At 46.5% G+C, this 13,971-nt stretch overlaps 1 protein-coding gene and 1 pseudogene across 2 annotated transcripts in view; one reads left to right on the forward strand and one right to left on the reverse strand.

The window, feature by feature from the left end:
• Positions 1-13,971, forward strand: part of mybpc2b (myosin binding protein Cb) — a 360,595-nt gene that overhangs the window by 138,871 nt on the left and 207,753 nt on the right. The gene's annotated exons all lie outside the window — the stretch shown is intronic.
• Positions 5,927-6,835, reverse strand: LOC101883317 (C-reactive protein-like; annotated as a pseudogene). Its single transcript, XR_015525337.1, has 3 exons — positions 6,778-6,835; positions 6,572-6,637; positions 5,927-6,473 (listed from the first exon to the last, which is right to left on the reverse strand). The product of XR_015525337.1 is annotated as a C-reactive protein-like (transcript).

Genomic DNA, 13,971 nt, shown 5'->3' on the forward strand with positions numbered 1-13,971 from the left:
GACCTCTTTCTTGACTTCACGAAAAAACAGCAACCGGCAAAGTAGAACACAGAAGCAGCGTGAAAATTTGTCTGTGGTCTGGAGGTATTATAAAGTTGACGATGACAACATTGCCATAGCAAACTGTAAACTTGCAAGAGGTGAAGAATTGATGTTATTTATTACTTGATTGTTCAATCTACGTCACAGAAGTGCTCTGTTTGTTAACAGAGTTTTTGAATGTTAAAATAAGGTGAGTCAAATAAAGAATAAGGAACATCCTGGATCTGTTTCTTCTTTCTTCTTCATTCTTTTTTTTAAGGTATTATAGAAATATCGAATCGGGTTTCGGTGTTAGTTAATACTCAAAATCAAATGACTTGGACTCAGACTCAAGGGCAAAAAAACCTGATCGGGACATCCCTAATATGGGCATATCGATATTTTGTTCCAACCCTAATAAAGAGTTTGACTCTGCAAGTCCATCATTTCCTACTGTATTTTGTGCTGAAGTTGATATTTGAATGTTTTTTTTTTTTTGGCATTTGCTGCGAATTGGAGTGGGAAAAAAGAGATCCAAGTCTAGACTGTGGCTGTGCAAAATAAGAAAAGTTTTGAATAATGATGTGTTAATATGTATACTAAAAATGACTTTATTATAAATTAGTGATGAGTTAAGGCACGCGCTAATCATGAACTTTAACTACAACATGAATCACATGAGTTCATGCGTGAGTAATGATTACCTTAATCAATTAATCAATCAATCAATCAATCAATCAATCAAGTTTGTTAATTAATGTATTAATTACCACTTTAGTTTATGCTTAATTTTACCATCATAAACTCATAATACATATAATTAAACGGTGACTTTACTTGAAGGGGCACATCATCATTAACCCATACTTAACTACTCATAAACTCCTTATGCACGTCTGTCTAGTGTGTTTACACTGAAAGACAATAGAAAAGTGTTCAGTTAACTTCAACAGCTTAAACACAGGAGTTTATAAGTAGTTAAGGATAAGTTAATGGTTATGTGCTCCTCCAAGTAAAGTCATGACATAACTATACATAAATAGCTCATGAGTTCATGTTGGTTACATTTAGCTTAAACTAAATACATTAATTAACAACATGTACCAACAAGTAAACCATTATTTACTCATGAACTCAAGTGTCTCATGTTGTGGTTAAAGTTATGTCATGATTAGTGCATACCTTAACTCATCATTAATTCATAATAAAGAAATCTCTAGTTTATGTAGCGCATACTCAGTGGTGCTTGATTTGCTACTAGTATTTAGTGATTTGAAATCGCCTGGACCAGATTTGAAAACGCCTAAGTTTTGCTACGGTTACGCCAACCGTCCACACTACGCCGGAGTTCTCGAGCGCTGAAAACGGATCGTTTCGAAAACGCTGGAGAGGCCGTTTTCATTCTGAAACGCTGCTGCTCCGTCTCATTGTGGATGATGGAAAACGGAGATATCTGAAAACGGAGGCGGGGCTGCTGACATTCGCCTCTCTGATTGGGGCTTTTCCTCAATATTAAGTAGCCTAACACACACAGTTCAGTTCTGCATCCTCTCCTTGTAAGTTCAGACTTTGCAAGTTTGATCAAGGCTGCAGTCTCTTCTTCTCAGTTTGGTATGGAAAACATACTATACCGAGGACACGGGTAAATCTTCAAAAGGGAACAGTGTACTTTATAACTTCATTCACATCACCTTGGCTACGTTGTTTCACTTTCTCAACAATAAAATGTTAACATGATTTAAGGAACTGCCTATTTTCTTTTTAATATTAGCAACTTAACAGACAGCAGAAATGTTGAGGCGTCGTGCTGCATATATGAGCGTCATCTTCACTGTGTGGATATTTATAACAAAACGGAGCCGATAACAACTGCCTCCTTTCAAATTTAGTGAAAATACGAAACACAGCCTCTCTTTTGCTGAATGTCAGTTTTAATAATCGATAATGGCCATTATAAAAGTATAACATACAATAAGTTTATACATTATAGGAAATAAAGGCAAGCGATCAGTCAATATACAGAATGTACGTGCTTACATTAATCATTAACTTATCTTTGCGCTCAGCCAAAACACGTTACCTGAGAACAAGTAATAGATTCCAATAACCAAAGTCAGGGAATATGTCGTTAGATAAAGACAACAAGATAAATGAAATATCCCGTTTAATAAATATAGTGAGATTAGATCCAGCGGGAGATGCTTGATGAGCAGTCCGACTAGCAGAGCTCTCATCTGGGTGGATGGGCTCCAGCGCTTGCCCGAGAGTGTGTGTGTGGTCACGTGATGTGCGTTTTCAGCGTTTTGGTGTGGACGGAGAGCTGTTCAGAAACGCTGGGTAAAACGCGAGTGTGGACGCGGATCGTTTTCATTCTACAACGCCGTTTTAAAACTAAAACGCACTAGTGTAAACGGGGCCTTAGTAAACTTTCTCTATTACACAATTTAAAAGACAATAAACAAGTGTCTATAATAATACTTCACTGTTACGTACAGTCCATAGGTAAAACTATTTATTGATTTTAAGGAAAGGATCTGGGTTTCAATCGACAGGACGGTTTACGACCACTGGCTCCACAAAGTCTGGGTATCTGTGACACCTTTCGTTATCCAGAGCTACCCAGAGAGATAGGCCGAGAGCTTCAATGACATTCCTGCCCAATCACACACCCACACCCAAACACAAGAGGCTGTTAGAAAGAAAATGAGCTCAGAAACCCTGGACCAGCACAAAACTAAAATGTTATGTTTTGTAAACTTTGTATCTCAGTTCTGACTTTTCTTACCTGTATAACCTCTCTTATAACCTGTATGCCTGGTTCCTTTAGGCCTTTTTAGAGCATAAATAATGTAAGAGTGTGGGAATTATGTTGATGTATTTTTAAAACCCCCCATGTTTGGTATTGATGGGTTTCTGCTGACATTTTACAACACATGATGCATAGAGCATGATAATAACTTGCACTGCTTACATTCTTTAATACCCTGCATTAATGCCTCTCCGCATGCTTTAGGCAGACACTCAAATTTGTATATGAGCAGCCTCGAGTCAAAGTAAGTTTCCCGTTCAAACTTTGCCCTGAAATCATTGGTCGAGCATGTTGAGAGGGCAGGTAACAGAGCTCGCGCTTAAAAGCTGGCCCCTCCCCAGGCTCGATGAAGAAGTCCGAACAAAGAACTTCCCAAAGGTGGCCCCTTTGAGGGGCGAGCAGCTCTTTTATGCCGCATGGACTTTCCAGCCACGTTTTCTTATTTTTCGGCAAAGTAAACTCAGTTTAAAGTTGCGATCACGTTCCTCCGAACTGTATTGCAAACTCAATGCATCAAGAAGGACATCAAAGGAATTTCATCACGACCGAAGAGACTCGCATAAAAAAAGAGAGACCCCAGACATTAAAGTCATTTCAAGTATTAAGGACTAAGTTTTTTTTTTACCAGCATCATCATACTTTATCTTCTTTCAATTACGTTCTGCTCTCAAAGCCTATGGTGTTCCCTGCAGGCATCTCCTATTTCCTCACATCCTATGTGGGATTGGATCGCACCACCCTCGGGTTGACCATCTGTTTCGGTATATAGCAAACTTAATGATCACACTGCAAAGCCTCTTTCTATCAAACTTATATGGAATAGTGAAATAACAGATTTGAACTTTTCGATTGACTGGGACAGGGTGTGCTCCAACCTAATCTTAACCTCTAAAAACTTATCTCATCGTCTTATTCATTTCAAAGTTATACATAGAGCATACATAACTTCTTATAGGAGATTTAAAATGAAACTGCAGTCTAACTACAACTGTCATATCTGTAACACTGTATCCTCTGGTAATTTTCTCCATATGTTTTGGAAATGTCCAATTGTTGCCGACCTGTGGTCTCATGTAATTTCTGTTTCAAGAGTTCACACTTAGCTAATGATTAATTATAAAGCTTGTTTGGCATGCTGTCCCGGGAGAGAGCCCTGAGCTCATGAGATCCTCGAGCCCAGGGCTCCCTCCCGTTGCAAGGCGGGAGGGGAGTTTGAGCTCAGGTAAATCTCGAGAACTCCCCTGCTGTAGCAAGTGAAGGCTCTTGAAATTAATTACTAACTAGAAGCGTGTCTATGTTGACAATTTGGATTGTTCAATTGACTTAATTGCATGTTTTTAGGCGGTGGGAGGAAACCGGGGAACCCGGGGGAAACCCACGTGAGCACGGGGAGAAGTGCAAACTCCACACAGAAATGTCTGCTAGTTTTGGTAAAGCCAGGAACCAGAGACATTCTTGCTGTGAGGCGACAGTGCTAGGCACTGGGCCACCGTGTCACCCGTCTAAGAAGGAGGAGTAGGGGAGGAAGGGGGGACTCTTCAAAACGAAGATAGCAATGGAATAAACCCCAGGGTATTTATAGTAGTTTAGGAGTCATCTGATTGGATCGTAGTGAATTAGATAATGCGGGTCAGCTGCTAGCAATCATAAGCACGTGATCCTCTCGAAATTTGTTTATACATAAACTTCACTTTGTCCTTTTTACTACGAGTTGATTATGTGTCTAATCCTGGTTTATGTCTTCTCAATGATGATACAAATTTCTGTACAAGTACACTAAAGAAGAGAATGCTGTTTGCTGGTTTTACAGCTGCAAAGAAGACAATCATACAAAATTGGTTTACTCCACACATGTGTGCAAACAAAATTTGGATTCATAGCCTCCTTAAAACAGTGACTTGTGAAGCTACAATAGCACCAATTAATAAGGCTAGACCTAGTACCATTGATGCATGCCAATTCTTTTCTTCCAGAATTTTGGACTATCTAAAGGAATGACCATGTAAAGGTTTTTTTTTTCTTAATATAAATCTTTCAAATTGAAAATTGTTGATACGTCTGTTGCTCCCCCTCCCCTGTTTGGTTGTTTGAATGTCTTTTTGTTATGTTAATCTAAAGGTAACATAACAATCAATGTTTTCAAAGTGCACTGCGAAGGGAGCACAGTTGTAAACATGAAATCGCAAAACTGAAATGTAAAAATAGTTTGAAAGCAAATTACATCAAGAGACATGTCTTTAATGCTTTTTTATTTTTGATAATTCCAACTTTGAATGTTAGAATATTCTAAATGAATACGGTATAGGGGGGATAAGTGGCAATAGAACACAGCCAGGAACTAGGTTTCAAACTACAGTTCCAGAGCTGTGGTTGTGAGTGCTCAAGTTTGCGAGGCAGTTTGCAAATGTTCGTTGGAGCGATGGATTTGGTAAACAGCAAATCAACAAACTATGTTTGTAAAGACGGAACTTGCGACCTTAGTTGGCTAACCATGGTTTTGGGAAACGCACCCCAGGTGAGGTGAATAGTAACATTTTTACTCCTTGCACTTTTAGCAATATTGCACAGAAACTATAAGTATAAACTATAAGACGATCATACAACCAGTGCTCATTTGTAGTAGAGGCTTGTGTGTTGTTGGTAAAGAATATATGGTTTGTCTAACTCCATTACTTTGTTCATTATATGGCCAAAACCAAAAAGTGTTACTTTGTGCCCCGCTCTCCCCTATAGACAGCAAAATTGAGCATTTTTAAATAGTTTTTTTAAGGCATGATCATAAAACAGGAATTCTGTTATGAATGTATTAAAACATAAGCTTGTTTGTCGTAAAAATCCAGCCACGATGCTGTTGTAGATGGTGTATTCTGGGAAATTTCCTTGGTTTTGATTGTGGTCCTGAAAAATGTATTTTTCAAGGACTTTTTAGCCCTTCCCCTTAGCCCTACACCTTTAAGCAGAAGATAATTGGGACACCCCAACCCCTTCACATGAACGCATAAAGTAAGGGGTAGGGGTAAGGGGAGAATTGGCATTGGACATAAGCGGCTGAGTTAAAGATTGTACCATGTTTTTTTAAAAGAAAACAGACTGCAGTTGTAATGCTGAGAACAATTTATTTGTCAGACCTTACAGCTTTCATTAAAAGAGATGAACAGATCATAAAGATTAACGTAACTTTGTGGAAAACACAATGCGCTACAACAGATCAAGATCAGTGATTATCATTAACCACCGTCACATTTCCAACAACATCATATTTGACGGTGTTCCAGTCAAATACATTTCCTGCAGTAATTCTGGTACAAACTGCGACTTTTATCAATCCAAAAAGCAGTAAGACCAGTTGCAGACTCCCAGGACACGCACAGATGAGTCTGAAATAAGGAGGGAGAGGGAAGACGGAAAAATACTTCATCGTTAGACTGAATATATATGGACAAACGGCCATCTTTCTCTCTCCACACATTGATTTCATCAGCATTAGGTGTGCGGTAGGCGAACAGAATGACATCCTGCCCTCCCTGGAGCTCCGTCGCCACACGCATGCAGAGAGTAAACGCTGACAGATTTAGGGGTTTATCAGGAGTCAGTTTAACATTGCTGGTTGCAGTTTTGGTTGGAAACAGAACTTTTACACCCACTGTAAGAAAACCAAAATATGCATTGAAAATAATGAAGCAAACAAGCTAAATTCTGCATTAAAGCTAACTGTGTGCTCTGTTGATTTAAGTGTGGTACCTTCAGCAGCTGCTGGTGTCAGAATGAGCAGAGTGAAAATAAAGCCCAACATCTTTTGCTGCAGGTCTGAAAGAAAATAATGCAAAAATACCCATAGAAAACATTCTTCACTGCTTTAACTTTCAGCATTCAAGACATCTGCTTATAACAAACAGTTTTCAGAGACTAATACACAAAATCTTCACAATACTGTAAATAATATTTACCGATTTCAATGTTCAACAACTGTTGTCAGAGAGAGGATCACTTGTTGATCTCCAAGATGCTCTTAGCCGGATGTCTGTCCATTATTTATAGGCAGAATAGGTGGAGCCAAATTTTAAAGCTCATTGTTTTAACACAACTGTGTATACACTAAAAATGAAGCTGCAGTGTTCATTTGGGTCATTTAGATTAGATTAGATTCAAGTTAACTGTCAACACACTTGTAATGTACAAGAAAACAAAATCCAGCCGACATCTAACCAAAGTGCAAATATGAGCAGTAAGTGCAGCGCAGGTCTATTTACATGCTTCCTTGAACAGAAAGAGGTAGTATTATAGATATGAATAAGCTGAGCTAGTAATAAAAAGATTATAAATGTATGTGATAAGGCGTATTATACAGACTTATTACAGACAATTCAAATTAATAGGTGCACACTAAAACATGAAACCTTTGAACTTCATTTACATATGGGTGTGATTAGATCAGTATTGTACAGCCAAAGCGCAAAGGCAGATGGCAAACATCTAGCACCAACAAAACCTAACAGTTGTGGCCTCGCATTGGCTCAAGTATGGGCCTGTCTAGACCAATAAGATGCGCATGAGAACACCAATTAGACGAAAGCTGACTCAACTGAGAGCCACCTTCTGCGCCTGCACTGTTTTTTTCGGTTCTGCAAAAGGAAACCGAACTTTCGCCGCACACAAAGCAGCATTAAGGGTGCTTTCACACCTGTGAATCGATTCAGCTGTTCCCAAACAGGGAGTAAAATCATTACATTGTTGCTCTTTTGCTCTTGGAGCAGGTCGCTTTCAGACGGCAAAGTTTCTAAACAGACCAAAAGAGCTAAAACAAGTCACGTGTGAGTTTCAGGGTTTATTTTGCAGAGTCTCACTCAGCTGTCATGGGGGATGGTGGTTTGGTGGTGTTTGACAAGCTGCGAGCGATGAGTCTGAAGAGTGAGGAGGGATGCGGTGGGGAGGGGTGAGAAGGTGCGCGACGTATTTGAGGACCGGGAGGGAGACGCGCGACTCATGAAACTTCAAGGACACTTGAGATGTTTGTTGAATGACCTCCCGCCCTACTCATAACTCTCTCTTTATATAACTGTATGCCTGTTACATATCCAAAAAAACACTGTGATATAACCGGGCTCAGATCATATTGCTTTTTCACTACAATTGATCCGCTCCAGAGTTCGTTTCAATCAAGCTAAGACCACCACATTCAAGAGATCTTGGAGCAATTGTTTTGACGCGGATCAGAGCAGGATTGGTGGTTCCCCTTCGGTTGGGGAACTTCAGTGCCATAGAGTGGATGAAATCCAAGAATGGGAGGATTCGGTTCAGAAGCCGCTTGTCTGAAAGAGTATTGAACGGGCCAATGAATGCAATGAATTGGCAGCGTAAGCTTGCACAGGTGTACTTCATTGCCAATTATCCCAGCATATAAGCACACCTGGACCGAGCAAACGCCATCCTTTTCGCTTCAGAGACTTTCTGATCGAGTCGATGAGGGTTCCTCCTGCTGTGACCAGCGGTTCTGAGCGAACGAGAGCATTCTCCCGGTCCAGAGTGTGTACACGCAGTGGCAGACGGTCGAGCTGGGTTTCTCCCTTGCCTGGCGTTCTTTGGGTCTGGTCCTCCAGAGCGGTGCGTATAAAGTTGCAAACTTCACAGAAAGAGCAACACAGTCGTGCAGCACGTCCTTTTTCAGGACGGCGCTCCGACTGTGCGTTTCTGGATGCGGTGGTCTCCAGTCCTCGGATGATGGGCACGGGCACTGCGATGCCATGACTGTTGCGCAGTAAAGATCGCGGCTAGCCTTTGCAAAAGGGCGAACCACCCCAGTTGTCCCCTGCTCTGCAGCGGGCACTAGGGCAGATCTGAGGGTTTCAGCGAGAGATAATCCGTCGCCCACGGGCCCGTGGACCTCCCGCTCCTCTAAGCGCTCCATTCAAGCTTCAGGCGGGGGAAGCGATCCGTCTAACAGATGGTAGCCCTTACGCCCGATGACACCGGAGACCAGACGTCCACCGCGACATCGGAGGGTGGGCTTTCATTGTCCGATGATGATCCAGACCAGCTCGCCCCCTTCGGGTGGTGAGCGCTGTCACTACGGATCCTGAAACGGACATGTTAGCCCTGCTTTCCCGGGCTGCTTTGGCCGTGGGTTGGAGATGGTTTATCCCCCAGCTCCGCGGCCGGACCGACTAGAGGGGCGTTCCCTTCTTCCCGGAGGTGCACAGTAGGCTCACGCGGTCTTGAAAAGCACTTTTTTCTGCTTGTGCTGCGTGTCCCTCCACCCTCACCACTCTTGACGGTGGAACAGCCAGGGGGTATGTGGCGATTCCTCAGGTTGAGTGCGCGATGGCGGTCAATCCGCGCGGCGCCTCTTCTTGGCGGGGTCCGCCTCGTCTCCCATCCAAAGCCTGTAAGTTATCTGCCTCCCTCGGAGCTAGAGCTTACATAGCTGCGGGCCAGGCTGCTTCCGCCTTGCATGCGATAGCCACCTACCAGCGCTACCAAGCGCAGGCACTGGCCGAGCTGCACGAGGGTGGGTCCAACCCAGGCTTACGAGCTTCGCACCGCCGCCGACTTAGCTCTTCGGACTACTGAGTCTGCTGCGTGTGCGTTGGGGAAGACGATGTCCACATTAGTGATCCAGGAGCGTCACCCCTGGCTGATATGCGCAAAGTCGACAAAGTCCGCTTTCTTGACTTTCCCCAAGCCATGTTCGGCGACACCGTCTGTGAATTCACCCAGGAATTCAAGGCAGTGAGAGCAGTTGATGGGTGATGTCTTATCGGCGGTCCGTAGCCCGGTCCGCCCGCCGTGCCATTCATACCTGCTCCTCGCCGAAGGCGCTCACCTACGAGAGCTGCTCCGCCCCCGCACACGCCTCTGGCGAAGCGAGCGCGTCGGGCACCTCGGAAGCAGGCAGCCCCCCAGCCCAGAACGCTGCTAAGTCTGGCAACGGACCGCGAAGCGTCCCTGGGACAGGCCATCTGGAGAAGAGGGAACTTGCTCTTTTCCCGCTGGAGGGCGGGGCCCCATTTCCAACGGCACTTTTTACTGCCATGAAAATATTATGAAAGGGCACTTTTCCACTTCCCCAGATGTGACAGCCCAAAATCTGCCAGTCTGGGACGCTATGCTTTCTAGCTTGCAGATTCAGTGCGTTTCGCCAGTGGCTAACGAGCGCTGGGAGGACGGTCTCCTTTCTCCCACCCCTCGAGCCTCCCCTCCGGAGCTCGGGTGCGGAGTGAGAGTAAATATCTCACCTCCAGATTTTCCGTGGGACCCACGCGCTACCCGGATCAGCACACCCACTCTGCGCTGCCCCACTGCTGGTACGTCAGCGATTGTAGCGATGAGTCCATTAGCGAGAGCTCTGCCTGCCTGGTTAGCGCGGGCCAGCTCTTCGCGGTGGCTCATACGCACAATCAGACTCGGCTATGCGATTCAGTTCTCGAAATGGCCCCCCAAGTCACGGGTGTGTATTCACCAGGGTCAGCCCCCTGTCCGCCCCTGTCTTGCGAGAGGAGATTGCTGTCCTCCTGGCGAAGGATGCAATCGAGCCGCTCCCTCCAGCCGAGATGGAGAGCGGGTTTTACAGCCCACACTTCATCGTGCCCAAAAAGAGCGGTGGGTCACGGCCAATCCTAGATCTGCGCGTTTTGAACCGCTGTCTGCACAAGCTGCCGTTCAGAATGCTCACGCAGAAGCGCATCCTCCGGTGCGTTCGTCCTCTGGGTTGGTCTGCAGCATTAGACCTGATGGACGCGTATTTCCATGTCTCCACTCTTCCTCGCCACCGTCAGTTGCTGCGGTTTGCGTTGAAGGTCGAGCTTGGCAATACAAAGCCCTCCCCTTCGGGCTCTCTCTGTCTCCGTGGGTCCTCACCAAGCCCGCGGAGGGTGCCTTAGTGCCCCTTCGGCTTGCGGGCATCTGCATACTCAATTTCTTGACGACTGGCTGATTTTTGCCCTCTCTCGGAGCAGTTGATTATGCACAGAGACAAAGTGCTCCGGCACTTCCACCTGTTGGGGTTTCAGGTCAACCGAGAAAAGAGCAAACTCGCAGCTGTCTGAGAGAGCTCGACAGTAAAATAGTGGTCCCACTGAAACTATTTCAGAGGCTCCTGGGGCATATGGCATCCGCAGCCGCTTCATGCCGCTCGGATTACTCTATATGAGACCACTTCAGCACTGGCTTCACGATCGAGTCCCCAGACGCGCATGGCACGCGCGCGCACACCGAGTCTCTGTTACTGCGCTGTGTCGCCGCGCCCTCAGCCCTTGGAGCGACCCCTCGTTCCTACAGGCCTGGGTGTCTCTAGAACAGGCATCCAGTCTTGTTGTCGTTTCAGCAGGACCTGTGGAAAGGTACCCAGTTGCATTGGCATATCGCCTGGAGCTGTTGGCAGTGTTCCTCGCTCTCCACCGTTTTTTTCCGGTGCTGGAGCGGCAACACGTGCTGGTCAGGACGGACAGTACGGCGGCGGTGGCGTATATCAGCCGTATGGGGGGTATGCGCTCTCGCCGCATGTCTCAGCTCGCCCGCCGTCTGCTCCTCTGGAGTCATCCGCGGCTGAAATCGCTGCACGCCATTCATATTCAGGCAAGCTTAACCGTGCAGCCGATGCGCTCTCACGGCAGCCTTACGTCCTGGAGAATGGAGACTCCACCCGAGTCTGTTCAGCTGATATGGGCGCGATTCAGGGAAGCCCAGATCGATCTGTTGCTTCCGCCGAGATCGCTCATTGCCAGTTGTTCTTTCCCTGGCCGAGTGCTCTCGGCACGGATGCACTGGCTTACAGCTGGCCTCGGGGCATGCGCAAATACGCGTTTCCCCCAGTGAGCCTGCTCGCGCAGTTACTGTGCAAGGTCAGGGAGGACGAGGAACAGGTTGCTGGTTGCGCCCATCTGGCTCAACCGGACCTGGATGTCAGAGCTCTCCCTCGCAATAGCCCTCCCCTGGCAGTCCCTTCGAGAGAGCACCTACTCTCTCAGGGACAGGGCACCATCTGGCACCCTCGCCGATCTTTGGAGGTCATTAGACGTGAGGAAGACTTAGGTAACCTCCGATTGCGGTGGCTAATACCGTCACTCGGGCTAGAGCCCCCTCCCCGAGCGCGCCTATGCCCTGAAGTGGAGTCTATTCACTGAATGGTGTGTCTCTCGCAGAGAAGACCCCCGTAATTTGCCAAATCAGCGTTGTGCTTTCTTTACGCCAAGAGAAGCTGGAGAGCAGGCTGTCGCCCTCCACACTCAAGGTTACGTGGCTGCCATCTCCGCTCTCATGACGCGGTGGCTGGCGGCACCGTGGGAACGCATAACCTCATCATCCGGTTCCTCAGGGGCACTAAGCGAATTAATCCACCCCGCCCCCTCTCATGCCCTCTTAGGATCTCGCCCTCGCTACACAAGCCGCGTCAGATCCCTTCGATCCTCAACTCAGTATCTTTCTGTCCCTGAAGACAGCTCTGCTGGTCGCGTTGATATCGATTAGAGGGTCGGGGACCCGGAGGCATTTTTCGGTCAGTGACTCGTGCCTGTAATTGGGCTGGCTTTCTCTCACGTCCTGAGACCCCGCCCGCGATATGTGCCCAAGGTTTCTACCACTCCGTTTTAATACGAGGTAGTGAGCCTGCAAGCGCTGCCCTCGGAGGAGGCAGACCCAGCCCTTCTTTATTGTCCAGTTCGCGTTTTGCGTATTATCCGGACCGCACTCAGAGTTTAGATCATCTGAGCAGCTCTTCGTCTGTTATAGCGGTCAGCAGCATGGAAGTGCCGTACGGAAATAAGTTCCCACTAGATTGTGGATGCCTTTCTTTCGCTATCAGCGCGTCTCCCGAGAGTGCGTGCGCACTCCACTCGGAGCTTCGCATCCTCTCGAGCGCGCACGCGGCGCCTCTCTAACAGACATCTGTAGAGCTGCGGGCTGGGTGACACCCAACACATTTGCAAGGTTTTACAATCTGCGAGTGGAGCCGGTTTCCTCAAGGGTATTAGGTAACCCTTGGTGATTGAGGAAACAATTCGGTAGGGTGTTGAAACACGCTTGCTGCGCCATTCTCCCTAACACGGAGGTACGTGCGCCTTTTTATCTGTCAGTAAAGTTCCCCGTCAGGTGAGCCCGGCAGATTCCTCCGTGGCCCCCAGCACTGACTCAGCGGAGGAGTCACTTGCTGGCCCACTACATTGTAGGTCTGCCCGCTGGTCAGCCCGCGTTTTGGGTAAAGGTGCCTGCTATGCGTGATCCCCACTAGGCGATCCCATATGCTTATTCCACCACGGTTAAGTTCCCCCCCCCCTGGGCGGACCCGTGTCTTCCTTCTCCGCTAACCACTCTTTTGCTATGCGTACTCCCCCTTTTTAGGGCTAGTCCATATGTAATCTATCTGTTCTGCCATCTATCCCCCCTTGGGTAACGAATGGTCTCCGCAGCGTCCTCCCTATCGGGATTGCACGCTTCCCAACGTACCGTCGTATTTTCCTAGAATTATCTAGATGCTCACGACTTCCCAAAAAATATATCTAAATCCGTAAGACTTCTGTCGAAGTAGGATAAATTAGGGCCAGGGACACGTTGGAGGACCGCGCCTCCCATGATGTGGGTGCGTCACGCTTGCTTGACTATCCCCTCATCGGGGGTGTTGGTAAGGTGCAGTCATTATGGCGCTTTCCATACTTCTTCCATTCGTGGATTTCAATCAATCCACTCTATGGCAGTGAAGTTCCCCAACCGAAGGGGAACGTTCGAGGTTACAGAAGTAACCCTTCGTTCCCCGAGGAGGGGAACGGAAGTGCCATACTCCGTCGCCATAATGACTGTCCCTTAGCTGTTTGAAAGTCTCTTCAGCTTAAAAGGATGGCGTTTGCTCGCTCCAGGTGTGCTTATATGCTGGGATAATTGGCAATGAAGTACACCTGTGCATTGCATTCATTGGCCCGTTCAATACTTTCAGACAAGCGGCTTCTGAACCGAATCCTCCCATTCGTGGATTTCAATCAATCCACTCTATGGCACTGAAGTTCCCCTCCTCGGGGAACGAAGGGTTACTTCTGTAACCTCGAACATTCTACTACTGCATTATGAAGTGTAATTTATTAATAAAGATTTGTAAATATATATATATACAGATACAGATACAGGAATAGAGAACAGAGCACTCTTTAATTATCAGC

The sequence above is a fragment of the Danio rerio genome, chromosome 24, assembly GCF_052040795.2.
Source record: "Danio rerio strain M-AB ecotype USA chromosome 24, GRCz13ab, whole genome shotgun sequence".
NCBI classification, from domain to species: Eukaryota; Metazoa; Chordata; class Actinopteri; order Cypriniformes; family Danionidae; genus Danio; species Danio rerio.